General features: G+C 39.1%; 1 pseudogene; it reads right to left on the reverse strand.

Annotated features, from left to right (window-relative positions):
• Positions 1-16,191: 16,191 nt before the first annotated feature.
• LOC149238448 (putative formamidase C869.04) lies at positions 16,192-16,990 on the reverse strand (annotated as a pseudogene).
• Positions 16,991-24,240: the final 7,250 nt, after the last annotated feature.

Here is a 24,240-nt window from a genome sequence, read left to right on the forward strand (position 1 = left end):
AGGCCACTTGTGGAACAAATTCAAATTTCCATTTTAGAATAATGTCCTCAAAAGATAGAAATGGGAAACATGACCTTATTAAGCCTAATATAACATCTTGGCTATCAATAGAAGGATCATCTATCAATAGAAGGATCATCTGCAACTATAGCTTTGTCCTTACTACCTTCTCTTATGTTTGGTATTATTCCAACATTTCCATTCTATCCTCCAGCTTGAGCTAAACGTCACATATAACTGTAGAAAGGACCCATTGATTCAATGGAAAATCTTAGAATCCATGATCCACTCTTTTCTATAGATATTGTTGACTTTCTTGTTCCAAGTTAAAAGCATAAATCATATTCATTAGTAGTATCCACTTTTGCTACCTGCAATGAGACATTTTTTTATAATTAATAGTTGAATTATCATCACCATAATTGCAATGAGATCATTTTTAAATGTTATCTTCCTTACCGGATAAGCAACTTTCTTATGACCTTCATTCCCACATAATCTACAACAAATATCAAATTCAATTATGCCATTAATTTCTTGAAATTCCATTAGTTGAGCCCGCTTTTGTGCATTTATGTCTTCCTCTCTAGGCATAAGAATTTTTTTAACCATCTCAAAATCTCCTCTACAGAATTATCATTATCCACCTCTATGAAAAATATGCAAGTATTCATCTTTTGATCGGTCTAGCTTTAAATCATGGAATTTCCGACCACATGATCAACATTTGAATTTATTACACAAAAAGGCTATATAAAAATTAACAAAAATCTTCATAAATCCGAAATAGGTGACAAAATTTTCAAACTCCATAAGTTCCATGAAATTCAGTAGGAATGTGTAGCATCCATCTTAAAATTTGTTCGAGTAGTCATCATAAAATTATGTTGCATGTTTGTTTCAGAATTGTGGCTCAAGACTCATCTAAGGATACTCAATAATGGTGTGAGAAGTCAATATCTCAGTGTTCTAATCAGAGATATGTTGCATATCCATCTTAGCATGCACCTGAAGTTATTCAAGACTGGTCTTATAATTCACTATCTTGGTGGTCATTTCAAGATTTTGTGATTGATTCATCTTAGAAATTATTTCAAGAGTGATCTAATAATCTATTTGAAGATGTACAAGATTGGTCACATGATTTTTGTTTCAGTGTTCTTTCCATACTTTTGTTGTGGATCTCTCTCAAAATTTATTTCAAAATTCATCTCAGGATTACTCTACAGATACTAAAGATTGGTATGAGGATTCACTATCTAAGTATCCTTAATATCTTGGTGAACCTTGCAAGTCAAATGTGAATATGACCACCCTTGAGATATTTCTTATTGTTTGAGGAAAATTGGTCTATTGTTCAATAGTAATGGACAGAGTAGATGTTGGCTTGAGGTTCGGATTTAATTAGCCAAACAAAATTTTTATACTACTGGCACTTTTGGCAATAGTTCGTGGAGCACGGACTGAGGTGTCACCCAAAGCAATATGGGGGGATGCTGGAACCAGGCTTCCAAACCCTTGAGATGTCTGAGAGGTTGATTTAGTCCAACTGTGAATACCTTCGTGCAGGTTACTTTGCGCACTTCCTTGACCTGCGAGGTGTTTGCGCCCTGTTATATTCATCTTCACGTAGCCTAACCAGGGGCTGTGGGACTTTCGTGCTGCTAGAGCAGTGATCTACAGTAGTTCCTCAAGTCACACCGTGGATCTTACTTATCTTCTTATAATAGTTAGTTATCTTTGCGTAAACAGGTAACTTATATTAGATTTACTTATTCAACACATTCATGTAAGTTTGCGCAGTAAATAAACTGTAACCTTGCAATTCACACCCAATATACTTCAATGCATAAAACAGGAAAAGATACATAGAAATATGGTAAAACTTCTCTTTATTAATGCTTCAAACAGTTACAAACTCAACCTACCCTGGCACTCAACTGTAGGGGTTCGAACACCCAGATGTAGACTACTAGGCCTCTGCGCACTCATCTGCAAAGCCTTCTCGTACTCTACGACCCAAAACAAGACTTTACACTTCAGATACTTTGCTATGCTTCTATTCCATGATCATCAATTGATGTCTTAACTACTTAGAGCCTCTCTCTATTTATACAATCCCATGGTCCGTAGACCATGGGTAGATTCCTCAAATCGACACTACATTTACAAAAGTAAGGGTGGACAACCCTATGACTCTATTACAACTTTGTGCTCCGTGCCCACAAATCACGGAGTCTTTACAATGGACTTAGTCAAAACTTGGGCTTTAAGCCCCAAAACTTGTCTTGGGAGGATCCCACGCCCAGTAGGCCCCCAAAAAAAGCATCGTGAATCACCCTCGAGTCACTTTGTTGGTGCGGAGATCTTCACGCGGAGACCTTCCAACTCTGTTTCGATGTCTGCAAGGTTGGCAACGCACTAAGTGGCTGCCTGTTGAATCTCTTATATGCATTTTTCCGAGCCTGCGGTGCCGGAACTGCTCCCCTGTATCTGTTCCTACGTCTCCCTGCATCTGCTTATAGTCCTGTACCTTCTTTCAAATACCTAGAGCATGAAGACTATTCTTCTGTCAGCTAGTCAGATAGCCGGGCCACCCATGTATGGCTTCAATCGACTACCATTCACTTTGCCTGGGAAAGGTTCTTCATTTAGCTTTACTAGCTGCACCGCACCTCCATCTGTGACCTCCTTAACAACATACGGTCCCAACCAATTTATTCTGAACTTTCCCAGTAATTTATCAAACTTATTTTCATATAGTAACACTAGATCATTTACCTTGAAGGTGCGCACCTTAATATGGCGATCATGCCAGGCCTTTTTGCACTTCTTTTGTACCTATTGATGGAATCCAGCCAAAAACTATTCCTCTTCAAGTTCCTCCAACTACGCAATCCTCTCCTCTAGGGCTTCACATTCCATCATACTTGTGAGCACTGTTATGCATAGACTAGGCACAATATACTCCATTGGCATTACGGCTTCCACTCCATAGACTAACCGGAATGGTGTATGTCCTGTCAGTTTCTTGTAGGTTTTCCTATAAGCCTATAATACTCCAGTTACATTCAGGTCCCAATCACTTCGCTGCTCGTTGCATACTTTGGTCACCGCAATCTTCAGTATTTTGTTAAATGCTTCTACTGTCCCATTAGCTTGTGGGTGATATGATGTGGTTTTCTAATGATACACCTTAAACTCTTTTGTTAGCGCGCTGATTGTTTCGTTCAGGAAATGTGTATTGCGATCACTCATCAAGATCTTTGGACATCCAAATCATGTCGATACATGTTCAAATAGAAACTTCGCATTTGTGGCGGCCGTGTAATCTTTTACCGGCTGTGCTTCTTCCTAATGAGTCAAGTACTCTGTCGCAGTGATAATGTATCTCACACCCGTCTTTCCCTGAGGTTTGATAGGTCCTACCAAGTCGATCGCCACTTTTCAAAGGGCTACAATGTCATTTACGGATTCAAAGGCATCTCGTCCCTCTGTGATGGTTTACCTTTTCTTTGACATACATCATAGGCCTTGTAATGTGCTTTTGAATCCTGATGAAGGGTTGGCCATCACAACCCTACGCAGAGAATCTTTTGCGCAGTCGCTCACCCTACATAATGTCCTCCTACAAAACCCCCATGTGCATCCACAAGGATATGACTTTGTTCAAATTTAGGTACATACCTTCGCAGTATCTCATAATTTCCCATCTTATATAGGTTACCCGCGATGATAGAAAAATCTTCTGCGTGCACCACCAGTTCCTTCTTCTGCCAGATGGAGTACTCTTTCGGCGCAGTTCCAGTTGTGAGAAAGTGGATTATGTATTCAAACTATCCATCTGTTACGCACACAGCAAAGAGTTGTGTGTCAGGTAATCCTTCCTCCAAAATAGTAGGTTCCTCTCCTGTCTCAATGCACGACAGGTGATTTGGTCTCACGTTTAGGCACCTAGGCTTCACAACGACTTCAAAATCATATTATTGGAACAATAAAAACCACCTGCATATGTGTCCCCCTAACACAGGCTTCTTTACTAGGTATTTCAACACGAAATGATTTGTATACATCTTGAAGTGTCCCCCAAGCAAATAGTGCTGATATTTTTGGAGCACATACACCATATCCAATCCCTCGCATTCAGTTGTGGAATACTTCTTTTCTACTTTAGACAACCTATGACTCATGAACATGATAGGGTGATCTAAGCCCTCTCCACCGTCCTGTGTTACTACCACTCCCAGCGCTATACATGACGTGTCGACATGGACATGAAAGTCTTTGTCCCATTTTGGGAAGACCAGAATTGGCGTAGAGGCCAATTTTTCTTTTAGTACATCCAACCTTTTCTTACAGTCATCATTCCAGCAAAATGTGACATATTTTTTCAATATCTTCTCCATTGGCATGGTGATCTGAGCATAGCTTTTGATGATCTTCCTGTAGTACCCCGTATGTGCCAGGGTAGGGCGCAACTATTTCACACTTCATTGTGCTTCGAAATTCAGAATCACCGCAATCTTCACAGTGTCTACCATCAGTCCCTATTTGCAAACCAGATGTCCGAATAGGTTCCCAAAAGGAATAAGGAACGTACACTTCTTGAGGTTCAAGGCGATTTGGTGTCTTTGGCAAGTATCCAACATTAAGCGTAAGCTCACTACATCATGCTTAACCAGTCCAATCATCTAGATAAACCTCCAGGAACTTGTGGATATCTTCTTTGAATGCTGCAACAACTATGCGTGAAAAGATGGTTAGCGCATTCTTCAATCCAAATGACATAAAAATGTATGGGAAGTAGCTCCACTCAGTTGCAAACGTTGTCTTAATCCTATCCTCTGGTTCGACTTTGATTTGGTGGTACCCTGAAAATCCATTAGTGAAAGAATAGGCTTCTTGCTTATCGAAATTTTCCAATACTTCATCTGTGCATGGAGTTAGGAATGGATCATGCACACACGTGTCATTCAATTTCCTGAGGTCCATGCATATTCTTATCTTTCCCTTTTGCTTCTTTTCTTGCACAACCATAGGGCTTATCCAATTTGATTCTTCCACTGGCTCAATGATTCCAGCTACGAGCATCTTGTCTAGTTCTACGCAGACCTTCTCCTTGTACTTCAGATTCAAGTGGTAAGGCCTATGCTTAACTGGCTTCACGTCGGGCTTTAATGTGATCCGCATCATTCCTAAATCTCTGATGATTCCTTTTAATTCTGCGATCTTGGTTGGGAATAGGTCCTGGTACTCGTAGAGTAACTCAGTGACCTTATCCACCGTCACGTCATCCCAAAAGTCACCATGCGTTGCATACTTAGGTTCATCTTCTGTACTAATGTTCACCTTCTTTGTCTTTATCGATGCGGTTATGTCAGGGTCTTCAATCAGGGGTCCTTGAACCTTGCGATAGCCTTCAGTTTCTAGAATGTTAAGTTTTTGTGGATCCTTGTCGTCTTCTTCAGTATTTACATTATAACAGTCCAATGCACAACTCAGCTAAGTAGCCCATTTAGGCTGAATCAATTATATTGGCTCCTGGGCTATCTTAAAGATAACTGCTTTTACTGCTTGTAGTGCGTCATCAACAGTGTCCCACCAACGATCCTCAAATGTGAAGGTTTATAGGAACCTTTCGCACAAGATATCCCATTCACTCATCCCATGGCAGAGCTTTGTCTCTATATACCAGTTCATGGGTATAACATCTAGGGTATGACAGAACAGGTGCACCCACTCAGGTTGTGGCTCTTCCCCATAGACCTTTGTCCACTTGGTGAGGTGCGCGCATGGATCATCCTGTCTATCATACTTGTCTGTTAGTCACATCTGAGGCTTCCCAAAATGCATGCACATCATTCTCCTACATTCGCGCCAGTCCTCAAAGCTTCCTTGGTGCGTACCCCACCACCTCGCGAGCGTAGCGCACAGTACCCATTTCAAAGCCTCGAAACGTTGTTGTTCTGACACCTCTATTTCAAATCTGTTCAGGAAGGCATCTACTTCACTTAACCCATCATAAGTAGGCAGATCCCTTAGTTCCGTTGATACGCAGTGCAACAATATTGTCATCATGTTGCAGTTTAGTGTGGTTACCTCGTGTAACTAGTTCGGCCATCGCTCTATCTCTTCATTCGAATCCTATGTACAGGAGCTTTCGCTCTCCCATGAGATTTGTCCATCCACGGTGGGATTTACCTAGTCTTATTCTCGCATGGTTATCTTGTAGATGCAATCTAAGTTGTTGTTGTTTTCATTGTCCCACACTGGCTCCATGTAGTGCGATCCTTCTATAGGGTCCAAAGGTACGACTATGCGCAAAGACTTTTTCTCAAAAATCATCTCGCGCTTCTTCAGATTTATCACCCCGTTCATGTCAGTGGCACAATCTATTCCTAATAGCGTATGGTAGGGATTGCTGTCATCCACAATCTCTATCACTTCAAAGTCTTCTAGCACGCTTGCCCCTTCAATATCCATGGTGATTCCCTGCAATCCCCCCATAGGTATGATCTTTTGCTGGTTCGCCATTCGCGGCTAAATAGGAGGCCATTGTAGCATAGGCCTTCCCATGCACTCCCATGTCTACTTTGGAAGAACGTTTGCATCTAATCCTAAATCCAGAATCACTTGGTCCATTTCATATTCTCCAATCTGTGTAGTCATCTCATTTCTCTTCCCATCCTTGTCTCATGCTTTGCAATCTTCTCGTCTGTGCATGGTTCTCTTGGCAGGGTCCCAACAAATCTATTTATGAGTTCCTGCAATCCATTTACAGCCTTGTTGCCATGCAGTAGCTTCATGCATGTTTCTAGGAATGCCATGAGCATTGATGGGTCCATTTTTGGCTCCGGTTTGTTTTTGCTTCCTGAAGTGGAGGCATCAGCGAAGCTCTTCCTAGCTTCCATGAAGATTTCCTTAGCACGCTACAAATCAAACTCTGGTTCTTTCGTCGGAGCCTTGCGAACCCAAGTATTATCTTTAGGTTGCTTTCCTTTATCATCCCCTATTGTAATTCCTCTTCGGAGCATAATGTTCACGTTGAGGTCTTCCTCGCGCGGCTCAGACCTCATCATTTGTAGGTTCTGAGCCAGGGGAGGTTGGAGTGCTCCCTTGTCGAGCAACCTCGCTATCAATGTGGGAAAATCCTCTGTCTCGTGATCAAACGAGGTACAATAAAAGCATGATGGGTGTGTTTGATTCATAAAATGACGAGCATAATGTCCCGTCCCCCCGCAATTGTAACATATCAGATGTTCGCGTCCTCTTCCAGGTCCTTCTCCACCTTGGCCTCATCCGTGCCCTTGAAATCCAGTTCACACCACTCCATTTTGGTCAAGGTGCCATGTTTCGGACTGAACATTGTAGGTAGGAGTCCTTTCGATCATCAGCTCATAGCTTCTATAGGTGTGCTCATCATGTCCCACTGATCTATAGAAATTACAGAAAAATTGTTGTGAATTCTGCGTGTACTTCTGCAACAAATGGCAGTTTTCTGTAGCATGCTTTCCTCCTATTTGACAAATCGCGCACCACAACACAGGCGCCGTGCTAGGTCTCACTTCTACCTATGGTGTTAATGGCATCAGTCCTCCTCCCATAAGGTAATTTATGAACACTGGGCTATGGTCCTTGTCATGACCCTGACCCTGACATTTAACACACCATACCTCATCGCGCACTTCCGGGTGAGTTGTCCTGTCCTGTTTCAGACTCTGCATCTCAAGGCACAAGTTCTTCAATTGCACGTGGATCTACTGAACTCCCTAGTTAGGATCCTGTATCGAGGCGTCATGCAGCCTCATCGCAATCTCCAAGGCCTCTGCCTGAGTTTTTAACCTTTGTTGTGACAATGCGTTCCTCAAATGCGGTGTTAGCGATGCTACAAACCATTCCTGGTGCTGCTCATCCGTTAAGGTCATATTAGCTTTGTGAATTGTGCACTTCAGTCTCTAATCTAATTCCTAAGGGGTCTTGCCTAGTAGTATCATGATCTCCTTGAACCCAATGATCGATTGCACCTCTGACTTCGGCCTGCTAAATTCTCTATTTAGTGCAATTTGGATGTCCGCGATCCTCGCATTTGGATTGTCATTAGAATGCTTAATGTACCAGGTCAGCGCGCGATCCTGTAGAGCGCTGACCAACGTTTCTTTCTTGATATTCTCATCTGTAATTCCCTATGCTTCCCATACAACTTTTATTACAAACCAAAACTATTCTAGATCTTCATTTCCTACTCCCTTGAACACCGACGACTTTATCACGCTTGCCATGTTGACTTGTAGTGGTGGCGGAGGTGGTACGGCGAAGATGGGGGTGAAGGTGGTGAGACTGGTGGTGATGTTGGTGGAGGTGGTATGCACGAAATCCTCTGTCATATCAAAATTATCGCACTTCTTGGTGAGACCTTCGTGAGCTCTTCCTCATCCCCTCGCAAAGGTGAAATCAAGGGGCTAGTTTCTAGTTCTACCCTACCATTGTTTATGTAAATTCTCCCACTTCGTATAGCCTTGAACATCAATGTATTCGCATAATCCGCTTTCACACAGTAGCATTTTAATCCAACTGTTCAGAGACTTAACTTACTTACCTCGAGGTCCTTTGAGGAACTGTCGCTCTGCCTCACTATAGCTGATTGAAGTATTTACTGCAAACTCAGTAATGAATCCTCCTATAATTCGATCGAGCCAGTGATAAAAAAGACGAGCGATCTTATCCTTTGATGCTTCCAATTTGCATACCAATTCTGGGGTCCACACAATAGGACTGTCGAGCTTGCACCTTCCTTGGCTATTTTCTAACTTCGCGATCCACTCGTATAGTTTAGTAGGGAAAGATGTGAAGAAAATTTTATGGATCTCTGTGTATAGGTGGTAGTCTAACCACTCTTCTTTTGATAGTCACGGATTTGTGTTCTCCTACGCCATGAACACGTGAATTCTCCTATCCAACCAACCTTCAATTTATTTCTTAGTTGGATTCCAATGATACGACATCAAACATCTCTATGTAGATTTTGGTCCTGACAACATAACCATTTGTTGGCTTGTTGGGGCTTGACCCAGGTTCAGATTTAATTAGCCAAACAATTCCCTGTACTATTGGCCCTTTCGGCAATATTCCGCGGAGCGTGGACTGAGGTCTCACCGGAAGAAGTATGGGGGTATGCTAGAACCAGGTTTATGCACCCTTGAGATGTCTAAGGGGTTGACTTAGTCCAACTGTGAATACCTTCGCGCAGCCCTAACCAGGGGCTATGGGGCTTTCGCACTGCTGGAGCAGTGATCTGCACTAGTTCCTCAAGTCACACCGTGGATCTTACTTATCTTCTTATAATTGTTAGTTATCTTCGCGTAAAAAAGTAACTTCTATTAGATTTACTTATTCAACACATTCATATAAGTTTGCGCAGTAAATAAACAGTAACCTCACAATTCATACCCAATATACTTCAATGTATAAAACAGGAAAAGATACACAAAAATATGCTAAAACTTCTCTTTATTAATGCCTCAAATGGTTACAGACTCAACCTGTAGGGGTCTGCGCACTTAGCTACGGACTACTAGGCCTCTGCCCATTCAGCTGGAAAGCCTTCTCCTACTCTATGACCCAAAACTAGACTTTACACTTTAGATACTCTCCTATGCTTCTATTCCATGATCATCAATTGATGTCTTAAATACTTAGAGCCTCACTCTATTTATACAATCCCATGGTCCGTGGGCCATGGGTAGATTCCACAAACCAACACTACAATTACAAAAGTAAGGGCGGACAACCCTATGACTCTATTACAACTTTGCGCCCCACACCCACAAATTGCGGAGTCTTTACAATGGACTTAGTCAAAACTTGGGCTTTAAGCCCCAAAACTTGTTTTGAGGGGATCCCATGCCCAACAATAGCACAAGAAATTTGGACAACCAAAGGATTGTAATGAGGCATAGTTGAAGGGGAAAAATAAGAAGTTATCACAATTAATGTGTAGAACTAGTGTAATAATCCTTTCTATTTTGTGATGATTTACACTTAGACTTGTAGGTTTTAACCTCGTACAGAAATTACCCACATATGAATTCTAAAAAACAGAAAATAAACAATGGCGAGAGCATAACACATAAAACAAATATACATAGAGATTTTCCCCTAGACCCCAAAACCGGGACTGTCAGATTTATTTTTCATTATGTTCATTTCAATATTACAATATATATATATATATATATATATATATATATATATATATATATATATATATATATATATATATATATATGCGTGTGTGTATAGCTATATATATATATATATATATATATATATATATATATATATATCTATATATCTATATATATATATATATAGATATATATATGCCGAATCATCCATAAACCACAATCCATTAACCCTGGATTAGAACATAGCCATAGTTCCCTTGATCAGATCTACAAAATACAATGGGCCAAAAACCATCATGCCCAAAACCATGTGCGAAAACCATGCACAAACCATAGGTAGGTTCGCCCACCTAATATAGGGTCCAAAAAGAATTTTTCCCGGGGCACTGCCCCAGACCTCATATAGGGGGCTGTTGCCCCCCCCTCGAACCCCTAGTACAAGGGGGGATACCACCCCCCTGTGACCATCCCACTGTGCATCTGCATAATGAATGGGGGGCTCTGCCCCCCCTCTAACCCCCTGGTTAAGCTACTGGGGCTAGTCATGGAAAGAATATAACACAACCCAACATTCTCCCACTTGTTGTTTTCTTTCCATAGGGGCCACAGGAGAGCTTAGTTATTTATCCAGCCCTACCACACCCGTTATTTCTTTAACCAAGAAAACTTCTTAGAGCTCACAAATTTTGTCAATGCATCTACAATATTCTTCAAAGTTTCCACCTTTTCCAACAACACCTTTTTGTATTATATCATATCCCTCACAAAGTGATACTGAACATCAATCTACTTTGTCTTTGAATGGTAAGAAGGGTTCTTTGCCAAGAAAATTTCACTTTGGCTGTCACAGTATATCCTTATAGGTCCTTGTACTAACCCCATACTTGAACGCAATATTTACAACCAAACTGCTTCCTTGCTTGTATGAGTGGCCGCCATGTCTTCTGCATCTGTAGTTGATAGTGCCACTAAAGATTGTTTCTTACTCATCCAACTAACTGCACCTCCAAATAGGTTAAACACATACCCACTTGTAGATATTCTCTAATCCAGATCTCCAGCCCAGTCTGCATCAACAAAACCACGGTAATCCAAAACTCTGTCCAATTTTGGTCTTCCTCGGTGGCATGTTGGGTTGTGTTATTTTCTTTCCATGACTAGCCCACATAGTTAATCGGGGGGTTAGGAGGGGGGTAGAGTTCCCCCTTTGTTTCACCGATTGCGTAGCAGTGGGAGTCACAGGGAGTTTTAGGGGTGCAGGTTCGGACCCTATATTAGGTTGGGTGGACCTACCTATGGTTTTGTGCATGTTTTTCGCACATTGTTTTGGACTCGATGGTTTTCATTCCATGGTTTTGGACGCGATGGTTTTCGGTCCATGGTATTGGATGCTTCGGCATGTATAAATATGTATTGTAACATTGAAAGGAACATAATGAAAAATCAACCTGGTAGTCCTGGTTTTGGGATCCAGGGGAAAATTTCTGTGTATATGTGTTTTATGTGTTATGCTCTCGCATTGTTTATTTTTTATGTTTTAGAATTTGTATGCAGGTAATTTCTATACAGGGTTAAAACCTACATAGCACAAACCATAATCACTAGTGTCGCACAAATATATGAAAACTTGCTTCACTGATGTCTAATGCTCCTTCCCCGGTTTTGACATAAACCTGTTCAATACTCCCACCGCATGTGTAATGTCTGGTCTAGTATAGTCCATCGCATACATCAGGCTACTGACTACACTTGCATATGGAACTCGAGACATGTACTCTTTCTCTTCTTGTGTCTTGGGACAATATTCAACATATAAATTTACACCTAAGAAATAGGAACCTTCACTGGTTTACTATCCTGCATATTAAACCTCTGCAGTGTTGTCTTGACAAACTTCCTCAAGTTTAACTAGAGCTTCCTCTTTGCCCAATCTCTTTTAATTTCCATGCCCAAAATATAGTTTGTAGCACCAAGATATTTCATGTCAAATTTGGAGGACAATTGGGTCTTCAAATCCTGGATAATTTCTTTGTCATTTCAAACCAGCAACATATCATCCACATACAAGACCAGATAAATAACACGGTTGCCAATTAATTTAAAATACACACAGTGATCTACTTTGCTTCGGGTGAAGCCAAGTCCTTGTATAAATGTAGAAAATTTTTGATACCACATCCTTGGTGATTGTTTTAACCCATATAGAGACCTTTTTAACTTGCATACCAGTTATTTCTTACCCTTCATTGCAAATCCTTTAGGTTGCGTCATGTAGATCTCTTCTTCCAGATCCCCATGAATAAATTTTGCCTTCACATCCATCTGTTCTACCTCAAAATCAAAAGCAACAACAACTGATAAAAGCAATCTAATAGAAGTTACATTGGCAATAGGAGAAAAAATATCACCAAAATCAATTCCTGGAACCTGGGAATAACCTTTTGCTACCAATCAAGCTTTGCATTTCTCCACCTTTCCTTCTGCATTCATCTTCTTCTTGAACACCCATTTTCTTCCAATGCGTTTCCTTCCAGCCGGTAACTCCACCAGATCCCAAGCCTCATTTTTGTGCAAAGATGCCATTTCATCAACCATGGCCTCTTTCTAGAGTTTTCCATCCTCTGAATCTACTACTTCCTTCATAGTTTTGGGATCATCATCAGTAATAGATAAAGCAAATTTTGAACATAAATAAGATGGACTATACCTTTCTAACTGCCTTCTTTCTCGAACTAATCTTCTCACAATCGGAGTTTGTGGCTCTTCATATTCTGATTCCTCTTCTACTGTAGAGTCTGATTCTTCCTCCTTGAGATAAAACTCTATCTTCTTAGGTTCCTTTGGTAGGACTTCATGTTTAATAACATATTTCACCTCTCTAAACACCACATCTTGGCTATACACAACCTTCCTTATTACTGGGTTCCAAAGCTTATAGCGTTTTAAACCATCCTTATACATAATAAAGATGAACTTTTCAGATTTACTATCCAACTTTGTTCTTTTCTCCTTTGGAACATGTACATATGCATCACATCCAAATACCCTCAGATGTGAAAGAGACGGTTTCTTACCAGTCCATACCTCTTGTGTAGTCTTATCCTCCAACGTTGATGATGGTGATCTGTTGACCAGGTAACATGCAGTCTCCACTGCCTCTGCCTAGAATTCTTGTCCTAATTCGGCACCACTGAGCATGTTTCTTTCCCTTTCCAACAACATATTGTTCATTCTTTCTGCAAATCAATTTTTCTCAGGTGTGTATGGAGTAGTATTTTGCCATGCTATACCACACTTCTTATAGAAATCTTCAAATTCCTTCTTGCAAAACTCTCCACCGTTAATTTTCCTCGACACCTTTATCTTCTTCTCTGTCTGGCTTTCCACCAGAGCCTTAAATTATTTAAACCTATCAAAGACTTCATATTTCTTCTCGAGGAAATATATCCATGTATTCCTTGAGAAGTAATCTATAAATGACACATAGTACATAGACTTACCAAGTGATGGAACCTTCACAGGACTAAACACATCACTCTGCACAAGCTCTAATATCTGTTTCACCCTCTTACCACCAGAGGAGAAACTCACCCAATTCTGCTTCCCATATACACAATTTTCACAGAAATCAAAATCCAGAGAGATATTAGTTGTACCTTCTACCATACCTTTACCATGAAGTATTCGAAGGCCCTTCTCTCCAATATGTCCAAGCCTTTGATGCCATAGCATGGTCTTTTCTCCAGAGACCACTAGATTTTCTACTCCACTTTCAGGAACCATAAAGCTATTGCACTAATCAATAACAATGCTACCTTGTATCTTGTATAGAGTTCCAATTCGAACTCCCCACATCAATACCTATGCTCACCAAACCATCTTGTAGGTATCTTTCTCGAACACTGTTTTTACACCTGCACCATCCATTTTTCTTACAGAAATCATATTTTTGGCTAATGCAGGAATATTTACAACACCCAGAAGTGTTTTAATCCTTCCACCTTGCAACTTCAACCTAACGTTTTTGTTACCAATGACTCTAGCCTTCCTGTCATCCCCCAAGAAGACATCACCACCATCATATTTCTCATACTCGCTGAACCACTCCCTATGGGGAGTGAAGTGAAAGGATGCATCTGAGTTAATCAACCACGCCTCATGATCTACATGTGTACTTGAAGAAGAAGCCAAGTACACATCCCTGCCTTCATTTAAGGTGGTTTTTGCCTCTGCAAAAGGAGCATCATCAGATCCCTTTCCTTTCTTAAGAGCTTTATATTTATAGTATCTTTTGTAGCATCTTTCCTTTCCTCATTTCCAACACACCTTTAAGGGTTTTCATGGAGATTTAGCTCTCCCTCTAGATTTAGATCTCCCACTCAAGGACCTATTTCTATTTCTGTTCTGGGACTATTCTTGTGCAGAAAAGGCATCACCATTCTGGCTCTCCATAATTTCCGTCTCATCCCCTCCATCAGCAAGGATGAGACTATTTCATCAAACTATAAGGCAATTGCATTGCTACCTATTGCAATAACCAGACTATCCCACGAATCTGGTAGAGAACAAAACAAACTAATGCACTTATCTTCATCTAAAATTTTAATATCAATAGACAATAACTAGCTTACCATAGTATTAAATGCATTCAAATGCTCTGTCACCGAGTCTCCATATTTCATCCTCAGGTTATACAACTTTTTTTGGTAGGAAAAGTTTATTCATGAGAGTTTATTCAATATTTCAACAATATTGAATCTAAGACACACAATCGTATTGTGCTCTTTGCCTTCCGATCCAACATCTTCCATTCCTCATCAGACACTCCCGTTGGTTTAGTACCTCATTCTACTACGATCCACTGATATTTATCCACCAATAGATCCTCCATATTGAGTTTCCACAACTCAAAACTTTGACCATTAAATTTCTCGATCTATACCTTTCCACTGCTCACCATATTCTTTCACCACAAGAATCAATCCCGTAGATCTCCCAATAAACAAGGTTGACCATAGGCCTAAGTGACACCCTCAGAAACAAAGGCATCCCCTTGAAGCCAAAACATCTCTGATACCAAATGTAGGTTTTAACCCCGTACAGAAATTACCTACATACAAATTCTAAAAGATAGAAAATAAATAATGGCGAGAGCATAACACATAAAACAAATATACACAAATATTTTAACCTGGATCCAAAAACCGGGACTACCAGATTGATTTTTCATTATGTTCCTTTGAATGTTACAATGCATATATATACATGCTGAAGCATCCATAAAACCTAATCCATTAACCTTGGATTAGAACATAACCGTAGTTCCCTTGACCAGATATACAAAATACCATGGACCAAAAACCATCGCACCTAAAACCATGTGCGAAAACCATGCACAAAACCATAGGTAGGTTCACCCACCTAATATAGGGTCCAAAAAAAAAATCCTGGGGCCCTGCCCCGGACCCCATAGAAAGAATTTAACACAAGCCAACAAGACTTCCAATATTGCAATTCAATCACACTTTGTTTCTCTTGTATATGATTCATCAAAATCTATGATTGAGTTTCCTCTTTTGTACCTAATCTGTGAGGAGACACAATTAGTCTTTCACTCACAATTTGTTTCCATATCATAATTTTTCTTAATATATTGCAATTGTGCACTAAGATGGCCCTCTTATGAGTGAAGTTTCATCCAACTCTTTGCTACGTATCGCTACTTATGCCAAGACATATACACCAACTTGCCAACAAATAGAAGATATTTCCTAAAAGCCTTTTGAGATACTAAACTCAGTGGAATACTATTATCCAACTTTATGTTACTACTATATAGATACACGAGATGTCTTAAATTTCTAAGATATCTTCCTTAAAATTATTTGCATCATTTGGATGATTTAGATTGGGCAAGGTTCTTGGTAATAAGAAGAGATCCATCATAGCTACATTTTAGAACATACAATTTTCTTGTTACATGAGAATACATAGATTGACCATCCTTTCATGGCCATATATCTTTATCAAAAATTGCATTAGGGATAGCAAGTGTTACAACAATGTTTGGAGGATCGATAATTCTTGATAGTCTAGCTTCACAATGGGAAGAAGACGAGAAAATAAATTTGTTCTTTTGTGTATCCAAACTGGAAGAGATAATTGATGGCATCAATAACAACACACAAATACAATTCTTGAATGGTTATTACCACTTTCATCCACACTAATACCTTTAAATACTAGTCGTTCAAAGAATCTGGGCTCTATAGGACCAATATCAAAGATTAAGTTGATATGAATAAATGTTGAACCCATTGGAGTGAGATACTTTTCCATCCCATCTCATATAATTTCACATTTTAGCACAAGACATCCACTCATCTCAATGGTAGCTCAAAATGTAATTTCACCAAGACCTTGAGAAAAATGCATGTTAGGCATACTAAGATTGGCACCAACACTGAAAAAATAAAGGTACACTTTAGAAACCTCTTTGATATGCTTTTATGTCACAATTTACACCATTTTCTTGACCACAAGTGGTTCATGCAACTTTAGTTGCAATTCTTTCCTAGTTAGTTATCCCCTTTTCCACCTTTTGGAGTTGTTAAATTGGAAAGTGGTTGCTTATGAAAAATATCACAGAATGTGTGTGGGTTTACAATACCATTTACAAGGGATGCCTCCATTTTAGTTCATATATCAACGAGTTCTTTTGAAGGTGTAGTTCCAATAAGATTAGAATGAATCAAACCTGGAAATCGAACACCTGCACTGATCAAGAAATTTTGATAGTAAGGCATATCTTAGTCTACTTGTAGACTTGATTAGGGCCTTGTTACTTTTTGTAACCCCACAAGATGTGGCCTGGTATAGAAGAGTTTTTCCATGGACCACTACATCTAACTGTTCATCTAATTGTTCTTGTTCTTTGGCATGTGTTGATAAAGAGATATCTAAATGGGTTCAAGGAGGTTGGGAAGCCTCAGGATAGTTTCATAGTCATGGCCCTTCAAGGCCGAATTGAACAATTCGAACACCACCATTCAAACATGAATATAAGTTCCAATTTTTAATGTCTAAGAATTGAATACAAAGTATTGAAATATAATGCATAGGACATAGACATATAAAAAGAAAACCTAGCATGACCATGATTGATTCATGAATAACACTTGGTAGTGATTAGGACATTTCCAAATGTATGTCTAAGGCATGCCATGGAAATATCCATGAAGACCTTTAAAATCAACGGGGACAAATTTTTTCTAGCAAAAAACAAAAAATAAAAAATGTGGGGTGTTATAGCGGCTACAACACATAGGTAAATACCATGGGTAGATACCACTTTCCATTCAAATCAAGCTAGAAAATGGGTACACCAACCAACCACACACTTATTCAAATGGTTTATCCTGTTAATCAATGTTGTCATTGATGTCAATATGGCATTGGCCAAGATGGAAAATATTCGTGATATGCCTAATGAATATCATGAAACCCTAGAATGAGATGATAAGGTTGAAGACAATAGATGCCTGTTTCCATATGATGATGTTGTAACTCTTGTTTGATAAGAATGTCATCAATTGCTATGTCAAGTCACTAATGAAGAAGTCTTAAGAAGTTCCAAGTGCCACTTATTTAGAAGCCCTTGATGACATATGGAGGACTACATTTGATAATGTCATATTCTTGATGAATGACCACAATTGATGATGGCACTTGATAAGGTCTTAATAACATGGTTGGAGATCATTTGATGGTTGGAAGATTATTTTGGAGTTCTCCTAATGATGCTGCACTATGACTGCACTAGTATATGATGACATTGTTCATGTGTCATGCTACATGGATGTTGCACTCCTACATAATGACTCTATGATCTTATGATGACATTGATAACAATTAAGAAGCCTCATTGTCCCAAATATTCATCATGATGTCCCAAACTTTTATGCATAAAATTTAAGGACAATCACAAAGAAAAATTATTTGGGACACACTGGAGGCATCCTTTCAAAATGGATCCTAGACCATCTCAAAGAGGATTTTTTCCTCTTTCTAACAAGCCTTTATTTGCCCCAAAAATCCCTATAGTTTGTGAGATATTGAGTTTTTAAGTAAGGAAATTATTCCTAGTAGTGAGCCAACCTACACTTAGTCATATATGTTGGCCTCACTTCAAATAGACGTGTCCCTTCAGCTATAAATGAAATATCTATAAATAGACATCTAAACATTTCATTTTGATCAGCAATTCAGGCAATAATTCAGAGATACAAAGTACAATATAAGATAGAAGGCCGAGGAGAATAAGGAAACTATTGTTTAGGATGGAAAAAAAAGGATATTTGTGTTTGGGCATAAAATCTTGGTCGAAGTTGACGTAGTTGTCATGGTCGAAGCTGCCATAGTTTCCATGGTCAAAGCTACCATAGTTGCTATGGTCAAAATTGTTGTAGTTTCCATGGTCGAAGCTGCTGTAGTTACTATGGTCAAAGCTATCGTAGTTGTCGTGGTCAAAGTTTCCATGGTTTTCATGGTTGAAGCTTCCGTGGTCAAAGTTTTCATAGTTGTCATGGTCGAAATGTTGATTTATTGGGATTAGACAAATAGAGCTTGTTGAAGTCTTCTCTTGAGAAAAAAATAGGGTAGAGTTGGAGAACTTTGTGAAGCAAGATATTGAAGATTTGTGGAGATCACTGAAGACCATGATTTATTGAAGCCATCATGAGGTGACCTTGAAGAAGTTTTGCTTGGGTAACGTGAAGAGCAGTGGTGACACCTTCATGTGAAGAATAAGGTTGTTATTAATGATGTGATGTGGGGACTAAGTGAAGGCATAGATGAAGATTGTTGGGGCTTGTTGAAGAAGACATTGGGAGCCATGAAGTATAACCAAACATATCTTGATGAAGTAAAGCTAAGGGTTGGATCCCAAGAGATTGGAGCCTGAAAGAGACAAGGTTGGTGCCTTGGAAAATAGGGTTGGAGCCGAGAGGCTAGAACCTCAAAGAGACAAGGTTGGTGCCTTGGAAGATAGGGTTGGTGCCCTAGAGGATAGGAGTCCTCAAGAGATCAAGTTGGTGCCTGTACCAAAGATAGGGTTGGAGCCCTAGAGGTTGGTGCCTCAAAGTGACAAGGTTGGAGCCTTGGGAAGTCCAAGTAGGTGTTTGGAAAAATACAGGTTGGAGCCTGGGAGATTGAAGATTGGTGTGTTCATCTAGGGTTGGAGCCCTACAAAAATATTGTACTTGATTTGTTGAGATTAATAAAAGTATTTATTTTTATTGTTCATTTTGTGTTCTAGTTATAAGTGATCTAACTGGTAAAAATAACAATTGAAAAGAAATATCGATTCACCCTCACTCCGAGTATTTCCAATGATTGTTATTAGAGCCAGTACCTTCACTCAAAGCCTAACAACTTGAAGGTTGATCATTAGAACACAAATGGCGAAGCCAAGGAAGAAAGTCTTCAATCCTCCTAAAAATGTGTCTCCCTCAACCACCGAAATTGAATTCAATCAATTTGTGAAGGTTCCATTGTTCAATGGAAACTTTGATATGTGGGAAGCAAGAATGAGGAAGTTCTTAAACACTCAAGGCATTGAAGTCTGGAAGTCGGTTATTTTTGATATCATGATGAATGGAGAATCCAAGGAACATAATACAAGAGCAATGAAAGAAATCTTGAATGGGCTAGCTGATTCTATGGAGGCCAATTTTGAAAAATGTTCATTAGCAAAAGGCATATGGGATAAAATTCATGATATTCACTGAAAAGGAGCATTGACAATGATCTCTAGTCAAGAAAATGATTGAAAACAAGAAGGAAATATAGATCCCATCAAGGAAGATGAAGATAACAGTGATAACATCAAGGCTAAAGAAGATCTAGAAGATGAAGAAAATGAAGAAGATTTTGAAGAAAATCTCCTCACTAAACTTATGGCTTCCATAGAAGATATTAACAATTTAAAAAATGAAAATCAAGAACTTAAGAAGAAAGCGCAAGTTGGTGACCAGGATAAGACAAGGAAGGATCTTGACCTTGTCTAGCTTGAAGTACAAGAAAGAGATGAGGAATTCACCAAGATTAAGGAATAATTTCATCAAAACAAGAGAAAGCATCATGAAGAATTCATATGTATGAAAAATCAGTTGGATAAGGAAAAGAAATGGGAAGATACCTTGTCAAGCCCCCTTGAACAAAGGCAAAAGAGCTTGAACAAACTTTAAGTAGAGATTGGTCTATACAAGGAAGAGGTATCCTCCCCTAGATCTCAACTCGAAGAAGCAAGGAAATAAGCACAAGGAGCTGAGAAGGTGATGGAAGATTTGACATTCATAGAAGGACAAGTTGATGAAGCAGAAAATGAAAGAAACACCATGATATGCCAACTAGAAGAAAATGATGATGACATCACCAAGTTAAAATAAAAAATTGCTTCACTCAAGGCCTAATCATGTGAAGAAACCAAGATGAAGGAAGAAATGGAGATCATTCTATCAAATAAGGATGAAGAATGCAAGAAAATGAACAAAGAAATTGTCTTTCTTAAAAAGGAAGTTGACTTGCTGAATAAGAACTTGAAAATTTCTCAAACCCTAGATGACATCCTAAGTCATAAAGGTCTCCCCATGATAGATCAGGTCTTGGCTATGCAGGTGAATCCTCAAGAAAGAATGACAATGCTTCAAACAACAAGGATGTGAGGAACCCTGGAAGAAATCTTGATGCCCCCAACAAAGGCAAGAGTCAAATTGACATTGGAAGAAATCCTACTCCAATAAGAAATGCAGATGGTGCCAAGGATGCAAGAAGCAATGGTTATCATCAAAGGATCTCAAGGCAGAAAGACTACAGAAGTACATCAAGGAATTCTCCATCTCGCAGGAACCAAAGTATATTTCTTGGTTATTGTTATGCTTGTACAAACTTTGGACACATGGAAAAATATTGTAGGGCATATAATGGTCCTCGTCAATCTCTGAGAAGCAATTTTGCAAGAAGAAGTCATGAATTCTTATTCATGAATAACATAGAGTTCTTCAAGTGTCATAACATTGGACATATGTAACGTGATTGTAACTTGAATTGGGCCCCTACACAAGGAAGAACCATGTCAGAGAAGAAAGTTATACAAGTATGGAGAAGGAAGCAAATTGAATCCGGAAGTCCCTTGAACACTCTAGCCAACAACACATGTTGTTGACTTGATGAAGTCATCCTTGGTATTCCAAGTATTTGATGGGGAGAATCTGCCAAAAGGAAGACCATGCATACAATTAGGGGGAGCTCATGATGATTATGCATTCTTGCAGAAGCTGTCCATGAATGGGACTTATGAAATGCTTCATGAGCTATTTGGACAATCATTCTTTGATAGATCATCTCTTAGGAACACTCCTTAAAGAATATAATCCTTATTCATCTGATGGATTATTATTGAAGATCTCTTCCACTTGCTCACTAGCAAGTAATATTTCATGAGGGGGCGTTGGTTCATCACATGAAGGAATTTAAGGACATATATCATGGACCACATTGACAAAAGAAAGAGCACCATGATAGGGGGAGTAACATACCTATGAAGAACTACTATTGATAAATAAAATATGATGAAAATAATCATCTTGATAGGGGGAGTACTTGGGCACCTTGTTTGCCATTGATTTCAAAGGGGGGGAGAATGTTGGAAGGGAAAAAATATTGCAGTCAATGAAAAAGGGGGAGATTGTTAATCAATGTTGTCATTGATGTCAATATGGCATTGGTCAAGATGGAAAATATTCTTGATATGCCTAATGAATATCATGTAACCCTAGAATGAGATGATAAGGTTGAAGGCAAATGTAACCCTAGAATGAGATGATAAGGTTGAAGGAAATAGATGCCTGGTTCCATATGATGATGTCGTAACTCTTTTTTGATAAGAATGTCGTCAATTAATATGTCAAGTCACTAATGAAGAAGTCTTAAGAAGTGCCAAGTGCCAAGTATTTAGAAGCCCTTGATGACATATGGAGGACTACATTTGATGATGTCATAGTCTTGATGAATGACCACAATTGATGATGGCACTTGATGAGGTATTGATAACATGGTTGGAGATAATTGGTGGTTGGAAGATTATTTTGGAGTTCTCCTAATGATGTTGCACTATGACTGCACTAGTATATGATGACATTGTTCATGCATCATGATACATGGATGTTTCACTCCTACATAATGAACCTATGATCCTATGATGACATTGATAACAATGAAGAAGCCACACTGTCCCAAGTATTCCTCATGATGCCCCAAAATTTTTATGCATAAAATTTAAGGACAGTCACAAAGAAAAATTATTTTGGAAAACTTGTAGGCATCCTTTAAAAATGGATCCTAGACTATCTTAAAGAGGATTTTTTCCTCTTTCTAACAAGCCTTTATTTGCCTCGAAATTCCCAATAGTTTGTGAGATATTGAGTTTTTAAGTTAAGGAAATTATTCTTAGCAGTGAGTCGACCTATACTTAGTCATATATGTTAGCATCACTTCAAATAGACATGTCCCTTCAATTACAAAAGAAATCTTTATAAATATATGTCTAAACACTTCATTTTGATCAACAATTAAGGAAATAATTTAGAGATACGAAGTACAAAAGAAGACAGAAGGCGGAGGAGAACAAGGAGACTATTGTTTAGGATGGAAAAAAAGGATAATTCTGTTTGGGCATAAAATCTTGGTCAAAGCTACCATAGTTGTTGTGGTCGAAGCTATCGTAGTTGCCATGGTCGAAGCTGCCATAGTTGCCATGGTTGAAGCTTCCGTAGTTGCCACGGTTGAAGCTTCCATAGTTTTTGTGGTTGAAGCTTCCATGGTCGAAATATTGGTTTATTGGGATTGGACAAATAGAGCTTGTTGAAGCCTCTCTTGAGAACATAATAGGGTAGAGTTGGAGAAATTTGTGAAGCATCATATTAAAGATTTGTGGATATCATTGAAGACCATGATGCATTGAAGCCATCACGAGGTGACCTTGAAGAAGTTTTTTTTGGGTAACATGAAGAGAAGTGGTGACACATTCATGTGAAGAACAAGGTTGTTATTGATGATGTGATGTGGAGACTAAGTGAAGCCATAGATGAAGATTGCTAGGGATTGTTGAAGAAGACATTGGGAGCCATGAAGTATAAACAAACATATCTTGACGAAGTAAAGCTAAGGGTCGGATCCCAAGAGGTTGGAGCCTCAAAGTGACAAAGTTGGTGTCTTGGAAGATAGGGTTGGAGCCCTAGAGGATATGAGTCCTCAAGAGACCAGGTTGGTGCCTGTACCAGAGATAGGGTTGGAGCCCTAGAGGTTGCTGCCACAAAGTGACAAGGTTCGAGCCTTGGGAAGTCAAAGTCGATGCTTGGAAAAATACAAGTTGGACCCTAGGAGATTGAAGATTGGTGTCTTCATCTAGGGTTGGAGCCCTACATAAATATTGTACTTGATTTGTTGAGATTAATAAAAGTATTTATTTTTATTGTTCATTTTGTGTTCTAATTATAAGTGATATAACTGGTAAAAATAACAATTGAAAAGAAATACTGATTCACCCCCGCTCTTAGTATTTCCAACATATCCCACAATTTTATCATAAATAAATCCATGCACCACCACATTCCAACATGTATTCCTAAATAAAGGATATTACAAAAATCTAACATGGAGCACCATCACACTACAACATGTATACCTAAATAACATGTCTTACAACAAACTACCTTGAATCTAGCATAAAAGTACACCCTCCATCCTTGTACTTTTTCCAGTGGTTCATTCCACAACTTAAGACATGATAGGATATTATCCTACATGTATGCTTAACAATAGGTCTTACAACAACCTTGGAGAATACTATCTGCCTACAACTAGGATATACAAATTGGACCAAAACACTCTAGGTTGTGTTTTAATAGAAACTAGTTTTTAGTATTTAGGATGCGTTGTAGTGGCTATAACCACCCTCCAAAATTTTTCCTTAGCTTCGTTTTGGAGCCTCCCTACC

The sequence above is a fragment of the Pinus tabuliformis genome, chromosome 8, assembly GCF_031772625.1.
Source record: "Pinus tabuliformis cultivar Carrire ecotype Pingquan chromosome 8, CPIR1, whole genome shotgun sequence".
Taxonomy (NCBI): Eukaryota; Viridiplantae; Streptophyta; class Pinopsida; order Pinales; family Pinaceae; genus Pinus; species Pinus tabuliformis.